Source organism: Bubalus kerabau, chromosome 11, assembly GCF_029407905.1.
Source record: "Bubalus kerabau isolate K-KA32 ecotype Philippines breed swamp buffalo chromosome 11, PCC_UOA_SB_1v2, whole genome shotgun sequence".
Taxonomy (NCBI): Eukaryota; Metazoa; Chordata; class Mammalia; order Artiodactyla; family Bovidae; genus Bubalus; species Bubalus kerabau.
The window spans coordinates 56,626,606-56,636,032 of record NC_073634.1 but is presented as its reverse complement, the minus strand read 5'-3'; positions in this window follow the sequence as shown (position 1 = coordinate 56,636,032).

The following is a 9,427-nucleotide window of genomic DNA, read 5'->3' as shown; positions in this document are numbered from 1 at the left end:
GGAAGGTGGAGGACACTTTTTTTTTTTTTTTTTTTTAATTTAGGCTCACTTGTTCAGTCGCGCTGTGGGGAGGGAGGGAGGGATGCTGCAAACAAATAACACTGGCATGCGCTCGCAGTGCCTCAGCCACACTGGGTCTGCCCCTGCTCACGGCGCGTGTAGCCTCCCTCCCCACACTGCTCGGGCTCTAGGTTGTTCCACCGGGAACAATCAGAGGCCGGCCCTGGGCTGACCTCCCAGGTCCAAGCCGCTCAGGTTCAGGCACTCGGGTAGTCCTCAAAGGCGCAGACTCGGTTGGGCCTGCGTTTTGTGCTCTTCCCAGATCCGAGCAGCTCAGGTGATGAGGTGTTTGGTGAGCACCAATGCTGCGACTTATCGCCTCCCCGCCACTCAGTTATCTGGGTGTAAAACTGGCGCACCTTCTCAGGCAGATGTTGACCATCCAGACCCTCAAGAAGTTTTAGTTAGCAAAGAAGCCTGCTTACAGTTTTATAGATAGTGTCTCTTTGGGGCTGCGATTGCCCTCTTCTGGCTCTGGCTGCCTGTCACCGGAGGGGGAAGGTCGGCAGCCGGCTATCTCTGTTCAGTCCTTTGTTCTGTGCACGGGCCTGGCGGTGTCTTAGGTTAGGGCTGGCTTTTCACGTGGTAGATATCCCACAGTCTGGTTTACTAGCCCAAATTATTTCGCTCAGATAGCGCTCAGGACATTTGGGCCAGATTCTTACTCTAAGCGACGCAGCCCGCGCCGCGCTTCCCTGCCCAGCCCCCGCTTGCTAATGGCGTGTGCAGGCGTCTGCGCTGCTTCTCTGCTGGGGGAGTTACCGTAGGGCTCACAATCTGCGATTTTTAATTGTTTATTTATTTTTTTCTCCTTGTTATGTTGCCCTCTGTGTTTCCAAAGGCCGGCACAGATTCGGCAGTGAGAAGGTTTCCTGGTGTTTGGAAACTTCTCTCTTTTTAAGACTCCCTTCCTGGGACGGAACTCCGTCCCTCCCTCTTTTGTCTCTTTTTTTGTCTTTTATATTTTTTCCTACCTCCTTTCGAAGAGATGGGTTGCTTTTCTGGGTGCCTGATGTCCTCTGCCGGCATTCAGAAGTTGTTTTGTGGAATTTACTCGACATTTAAATGCTCTTTTGATGAATTTGTGGGGGAGAAAGTGTTCTCCCCGTCCTACTCCTCCGCCATCTTGGCTCCTCCTCCCTTAATTCATATTAATTGTATATTAATATAATAATTCATATTAATTGTAACAAGAGTGATCTTGTTAATTATAATTAATTCATATTAATTGTACTTTCTATAACATTAAAATATTTTGTGTTTATAGTGAACATCAAACTCAGTAAAGCTTCATGTTTTAAGCAGGTTATCTTAAATATACTTTATAATTCAGAATACTAACCTTCTGAGAGTTTATAAACAGAGGTTACATAAAAATAAACATTTCAGCAAACTCATGGTGAAATCCAATAATCAATCAAATTTTTTTGAAGATATATAAAATGTGAGTCCCTTGTCTCTCTTATACTGTCCATATTATTATTCCTGAAACACAATCTAGTATAGAGAAGGAGTTAAATATTTGTTGAATGAGTAACTGCTCAATATAAAAGTTTGTGCTGAGACTAAATTTTAATTTTGGATGATAGATCTACCTAAATACTTTTTTCTAAATAAATTGTGTTGAACAACAGGATAATCAAGAAGATTGTTTTGCTCATGGAAAGAGCAAATTGTCTTGCTCTTGCAAATCATCATCCAGTAAGATCCTTATGTAATGCATTGACATAAGAAGAACGAAAGAAAACTCTAGGAATCCCTTAGCAAGGGCCACTTTGCTAGAGAACTGTGTGACTCATGGAAGCTAGACTACAACATAGACAGTGGTGCTCAAAGAAGTTCATTTCCAAACACTTGAGCGCAAGGTCACAGAGCAAGGATGAAGGGGAAGGGAGGCAGAGTATAGAAAACAAGGTTTCCTTAGGCACCAGGTGGCCCAGAGTCTTTTCCCTTTATTTTCTTCCATATATCATCCATATGGACTATTCTGTGTTCCTCAAATATGCACTTACAATCTTTTGTGCTTCTATTTATAATTTTCATTCCTCTTGGAGTATTCTTTACCTCACATCATTTCTCTACTTACCAGTCTTTCCTTCTTTTCATCTTTGTTAAAATCCTTACTAGACATTCTCAATTAAAAAATACTATTTTTCCTAAGTATACCCATGTCTTTTCTATACTGAAGAATTTGTTTAATCAAGTATGCTTATATTATTATAAATTTATAGATTAACACAGTACTGAGCTATAGAGATACATAATTTGTTTAAATTTGACACAATCACAAAGGTGGCTAATCCAGCTTCCTCACCAAATATCACTGAATGGATGAAGAGAATAGTGTATACAAACCAGTGATATTGGATATCATCAAATCCTTTCCTCTGTAGATATGACGATACCATGTATGTGCTCAATCACTTAGTCATGTCTGATTCTTTGCAGCCCCATGGCCTGCCAGATGTGTTATATTATAAGGATTATATCATAATAATTATATTAAGAGTATTATATGGATTATGTTTATATTGCAATTATTTACATCACTCTTTCCCCTACTAGAAGATAGTATCTCAAAGGCAGTAGCTATGCTTTCTTTATATTTTTAGTCTTTAAGTAACCATCATGGTATTTGACATAACAAAAAATGTCCAGTAATTGCTGGGTTGAATGGAGCTGAATATTGAGTAACTTCCCAGTTCAGGGACCTCCTTGTTTCAAAAGAAAAAAGAGAAAAAAAAAAGAAGAAGAAGAAGAGGAGGAAGAAGCACAATTCCTATAACAAACCAGCCCTTATTCCTGGAAAATCCCATGAAAGCAACTTGGTTTGAAAAGTCTTCTTAAGGACAATAATGCTGGCCTTTTGTCTTCATCACATCCATCATTTTATGGGAGGATGGCACTTTTCAATGACAGCAAGGAAAAAGAGTACCCATATTTTGCAAATTATCTCCTCTCTCTTTGTTTAGTTCTAACAGTGGCTCAGTAGAGGCAGCCCGGGAAAAACACTTGAACAAACACTAGAAGGTGGGATGGTGGAAGAGGACGGTGGTCATATTTAGAGAGGGGTTACTTTTTGGGGGGGCACATCACACACAAATACCACACAAACCTACAGCAAAACCTATAGCACTGAAGTGAAAAACAAAAAACAAAACAAAAACAAAACCCTCTGAATCTGCTTTGATGTTTCAGAATCAAAAGAACCAACAGCAAATGAGGAAAGTTATGTCTGAAGCACATGTAGGGAGTTGCTGCATCCTACACATCAGATTTACAGCAGTGGAATGATCTGGTCACAGAAAAATTGTGAATCAAGCAAGTAGTCACTGCGCGTTTGCATTTGGATATCAGACATGAAAGCTCATGGCTACAACTCTGTCTTTCTTTAACTATTGTTACTCTGAAGTCAGTGGTGGAAGTGGGGCATGCTTTCCTCTTGGCTTTGAGAAAATCTGAATTTGTTTACAAAACCTTTTGTTTTCATTTTTCTTTTTTTTTTTTATTTTTTTTTATTTTTTTTTTAATTTTATTTTATTTTTAAACTTTACATAACTGTATTAGATTTGCCAAATATCAAAATGAATCCGCCACAGGTATACATGTGTTCCCCATCTTTGTTTCTGGAGGTTCAGCCACTCCCTTTTACTCAGGCTTTAAGGTTATGACAGTCTTGTACTCTCCAGGAACCTGGCACAGTCTCCAGGTAGCTGGTCAGGAAAAATATGATTGGCCTGGGCTAAGACCAGGTCTGCATCAAAATGGTCATCTTCATACCCACAGGTTCAGCAACAAGGTTTCCTTTCTAGAATGTTTTCTGCTTCCATTGCCTCAAGTATTTCTCTATTAAAAAAATCAAATCTTTCCACTTTCATCTTTCTTTTTATAGCCTTTGTGCCCTCTGCCTCAGTCAGTAGGGATTTGTTATTTTAGATGATTTCCTGTTTACCAAGACTGTCTTACTGTGCAGTTTTATAGTGGATTTGTCTGTCTTATGCTTCAGATCACTTTCTCTTTTTATAACCCAGCCTATGTTTCATCCTGAGGACCCAATGGTAATGTCAGTATCTTACCTGAAATTCCCTAATTTATATAATGTAAAGATGCTGAGCATAGCACCTTGTTACATTTAAACATGTGATTTCTTGATGCACCTGAAAGAGGCTTATGTGCATGGACTCTTTAGAAGGCTTATTTCTTTCCTCATATATGCATTCCCTGAGAATTTAATATATGGCTGATTTTCTCCAAAATTGATACCCAACCCAGAGGCCAAGTGTCATGTCTACTGTAGCCTCTCACTTCTCCTGGGTTGCAGGGAAAAGCTCTCACAGATCCCTGCCAAGAATAAGCACTGTGATGTTCAAAGTGTGCCCAAGTGGTAAGTACACAGCTCGAATGGTCATTTCTCTGGGACTTCACTTCAATTCACTTCAATGCTCACTTTCTTAATATACAATATGCTGTATACACTAATATGTTTGCATGTGTGTGTGCATGCTAAGTCACTTGAGTCATGTCTAAATCTCTGTGACCCCAAGGACTGTAGCCCACCAGGCTCCTCTGTCCATGGGATTCTCCAGGCAAGAATACTGGAGTGGGTTGCCATTTCCTTCTTCAGGGGATCTTTCTGACCCAGGGATCAAACCTGTGTCTCTTATGTCTCCTGCATTGGCAGGCAGGTTCTTTACCACTAGTGCCACATGGGAAGCCCAATACATGTGATAAACCTATAATAACATAGACTTGGAACTGGATTCGCTGGTTCATTGCCCAGCACTACCACTGTCTACTCTTGTATAGTTAGGCAAATTATTTAACTTTTCTGTGTCCATTCCAGTAACTTCTACTCTGTGACAGAGAAAGGCAGAAAATCAAACATAAATCTTGGTCCCTCTAGGTGAATGAAAAGATGAAGAATGGTATGAAATTTCAGACAGAGAAGCCTAGGCATGTAAGGAAGAATGCCTTTAGTAAAGGGGTTAAACTACCAGAAAATAGCAAACTGCAAGGAGCTAAGTAGATCATGGTCTACAGGAAAAAATCTGAAGTATTTCTTGACATGAGCTGTGTGCTTGGAAGGAAGGGGTGGAGAAGGACATCGAGAATAGCTGACTTTAATTCTTTCCCTCCATAACACTTTTGTAAGACTCTAATCCCATCCAAGCCAAAGGACTATCTGGACTGTTCCTAATGATTTTTGTGTGAAAGCGTAACCTGCACTGAATCTTCTAAGGCAACTCCAGGAGCTGTAACAGCTGAACTTGCATGTTTTCCTCCAACCCCCTCTTCTACTCTTTCCTCTAGAAATTAGCTACAGACATGCCTTTCCATCTCAACTTCAGAATACTTACTAAGTCAGGGCAGCATTCAACTGTTGTTGTTGTTGTTGTTGTTGTTTTTCTTTAACTTATATAGTTTGTTAAATATAAGCTTCTGTTTTCCTTCTTTAGTTTCACTAGAGTTGACTGAGAGAGGAGCCACCAACATGTACTATTTTTTTTTTTTTTTTTTATCTTGACAAGAAATTGCAGCTAGCTCTTCTCCTTCCATGCACTTACTATTGCCCATCCTAGCTTATCTGACACCTTCCTCCCTTTTGGTTAGAAAATTACTGCTCATTTACAATCCTCAGGTCATTTGTATCCTAGTATCTAAGTGTCTTTCTGCCTGAAGATAGAAGAGTCTGTTCCTTTTGTGTGCAAATGTAGTACTTAGCACATGACTCCATCATTGTTCTTTTGCATTATGCTGGCATCCTTTCTACAATTGGGTGGCATTAGTTTAGGGAACAGATAGGTATTTTATCTTTGTATCCTAAACTCTAAGTTAGGGCTTGGTTCATTATATGTATTAAGTGTTGTTAAAGTGAATTTGAAAAAAAAACAAAAAACAAAAAACAAAAAAACACAAGACACCAAAATAATCTGTGATGTAAAAACTTGGAATAAAACCTAGGTCTCCTGATTATCCTGGCTATCACTTTTCTCAGCATAATTTATAAAGTCTGCAATATGCAATCTTGAAACAATACCAGTTGCTTAATAGAGAATACATCAACAATTATCATAAGAGCGCTTGAGTGAATGGGCAAGCTGTGCCACATATAATTAGATAAAACGTCTTTAATATAAACAAGTGTCCTGAAGAACTTTAACAACTCATAATGAAATTGCAAATGTAAATAAATTACAAGAGAAGGGAGGAAGAAATTAAAGAACAGTAACCACAATGAAGAGGGTAGAGGTAAATGGCTTGATTACAAATTCAAATATAGTGGAGCAGTAGAAAGGGAACCATGGTTTTAGAAAGATCATTACAGAGTACAGTGGTTTAAAAGAAAAGGCAGTCATTCTAAGTGCAGAGAAAAAAAAAAATTGTGTTAGATGGAGAAGAGCTGAGTGCAAAGAAAAGAGACAGGATGAGAAATGTATTTGGGAGGCAAAACCAGAGAGCTAAATTTATTCTGATTTTGATCTCTGTTTATTTTAAGGTCAAGTATAATATCAAGAATTTGGAAGCTAGTTTAAGAGGAAAAACCTTGTGTGTATTTTTTCAAGTTTCTTAGACTGTACTACAATGTAAACAAATTCCTGTATACTCAGGAAAATAGGAAACAGACAATACGTTCCCTTGACTCTTATTTGGAGTAGTGGCTTATCCCTTCTGGGCCTAGATTATTTTCAGTTTACATTTAGTCATTCAGAATTTGTACACTATTAAGAATGAATTTTATGAATTTCTTGTAAATCCACTTATCAGGTGGGTCAGAGAAGATTCATCCTTACTTTGAATTTGCTGGGCTGTATGTATGGATGTGAGAGTTGGACTGTGAAGAAGGCTGAGCGCCCAATAATTGATGCTTTTGAACTGTGGTGTTGGAGAAGACTCCTGAGAGTCCCTTGGACTGCAAGGAGATCCAACCAGTCCATTCTGAAGGAGATCAGCCCTGGGTGTTCTTTGGAGGGAATGATGCTAAAGCTGAAGCACCAGTACTTTGGCCACCTCATGGGAAGAGTTGACTCATTGGAAAAGACTCTGATGATGGGCGGGATTGGGGACAGGAGGAAAAGGGGACGACAGAGGATGAGATGGCTGGATGGCATCACTGTTGGGAGCCATACATCACCGACTCAATGGACGTGAGTTTGAGTGAACTCCGGAAGTTGGTGATGGACTGGAGGCCTGGAGTGCTGCGATTCATGGGGCTGCAGTCAGAGACGACTGAGTGACTGAACTGAACTGAACCGAAAGGTGACTCAGACGGTAAAGAATCTGTCTGCAATAAAGGAGACCTGGACTAAATCCCTGAGTCAGGAAGATCCCCTGGAGAAGGAAATGGCAACCCACTCCAATATTCTTGCCTGGAGAGTTCTATGGACAGAGGAACCTGGCAGGCTATAGTCCACGTGGTCGCAAAGTGTCGGATGTGACTGAGTGACTAACACTTTAAATGAGTGTAGATTTTGCATAATCTTGAACATGGAAATAATTTCTATGTGACTTAGTCTGCTGATATTTTGTAATGTGTTCATCGACATAATGTAAATCTATCTTTTGGCATATTTTGACATTGATGAAATGGAAATTCATTGCCCCAAAACCATATTGCATTGAAGGGAATTTAGGTAGAAATGTCATCTTAAGAGGTAGTTATACTTAAATCATTAGTTAGAGATGAGGAAACTAATTTGCCAAAATTTAAATAAGTTTATAAAGTTTAATAAAGCTTATAAAGTTTATAATTTACAAGTAAATACATAAATAAAACATTATAACCAGTATCAGGGTCAGTTTCTGGTACAGTTAGGAGTAGAATCCCAAAACAGCTGATTTCCAGTTCTGTTTTTTGTCATAGAAACAATACTACCTCCTGTTGTTCTAGTTAAATAAATGATAACCTATGTTGGGGCTTCCCATGTGGCACAGTGGTAAAGAATCTGACTGTAATGCTGGAGAGCTGAGTTCAATCCCTGGGTAGGGAAGATTCCCTGGAGAAAAGAATGGCAACCCACTCCATTATTCTTGTCTGGAGAATTCCATGTAGAGAGGAGCTTGGTAGGCTATAGCCCATGGGGTCCAAAGAGTTGGACACAACTGAGCAACTACCACTAATACTATTACTATTACTATGTTGCAACTAACACTCATGACCCTCTAACATGACAAAGCCAGTATTAACCTAGGCAAACTGGTTTGTAATGAGGAGTATAAAAGTATCCTTCCACTACAAAATAGAATAAGTAATAGACAAAAAAATTGTACAATACAATAAAATAATGCTCTATCATTTGTATAAGATTTGGTTTAAGTCTTTAAAGAACTCTTCAAAAATAGCCCCTTCAATTTTTTTTTCCCTAGAGAAGAACACATTATGAACTTATGACAAATTCATTAATTACATCTTAGTCACTGACCCCAAAAAAGACTAAGAAGATGACATTTAGCATTTCATGGAGGAGTAGAATCAAGAAATAGAAGGCATTGTTGAAGAATTAGGATTTCACAGGACTGTGATTGTTCCCTTATCTATGTCATAAGTATATTCAGTGTTCTGGTTTCTTCTCCATTTAAAAAAAGTATCTGGATGTCAATTTTCTGGCTTCCAGTAATATTAATATAGCTTGAATATTATATTGAATTCTATTTCATGAATCTCTTATTCTAGACTGCAAAGATAACTATCATAGCATTGAGAGATGTAGTCATAAGCTTTTAATATAGCCCCCAATAATGCCACCTCTTACTTTCCATAATTTTTACTTCTCGATTATCTTGTATCCAACTATACAAAGTTGTTTGTGCAACCAATAGACTGGCAGAAGTGAGGGTGTGTCTTTTTTGAGTGTGGGTGTTTAAAGCATAGAACTTTCATCTTGGGCTCTGTCTCTTCCTCCTCCCCTCCTCCAATCTCCTTCCTCTTCTCCTTTTATCTCCTTTCTCCCTGCTTTCCTCCCCCTCCCTATTCATCCTGCCTCTCTTTCTCTTAGTCTGAGGAATGGAATGGCCATGTTATGAGGACCCTTACACAGTTCTGTGAGCTCTGTGAAGAGGCAGTATATAGAGGATCTGAGAATGCTATCCAACAGGCAGTGAGGAGTTGAGGACTCCATCCAACTGCTATGTAACAGTGCATCTTAAAAGTATATGCCTCATAAGTAAAACCTTTAGAGATATTACAGGTCTAGCCAATGACTTGACTGTAACCTCAAGAGAAGCCTTGAACAAGAACCACCCAGGTCCTGGATTCCTACTGCTCAGGAAATGTTAATAAGTTGTGTTGTCTTAATCCACTAAGTTGGGGTTACTTTTTTAATGCAGCCATTGATATCTACTACATATGCATAGTGAGTTTTAGGAATTC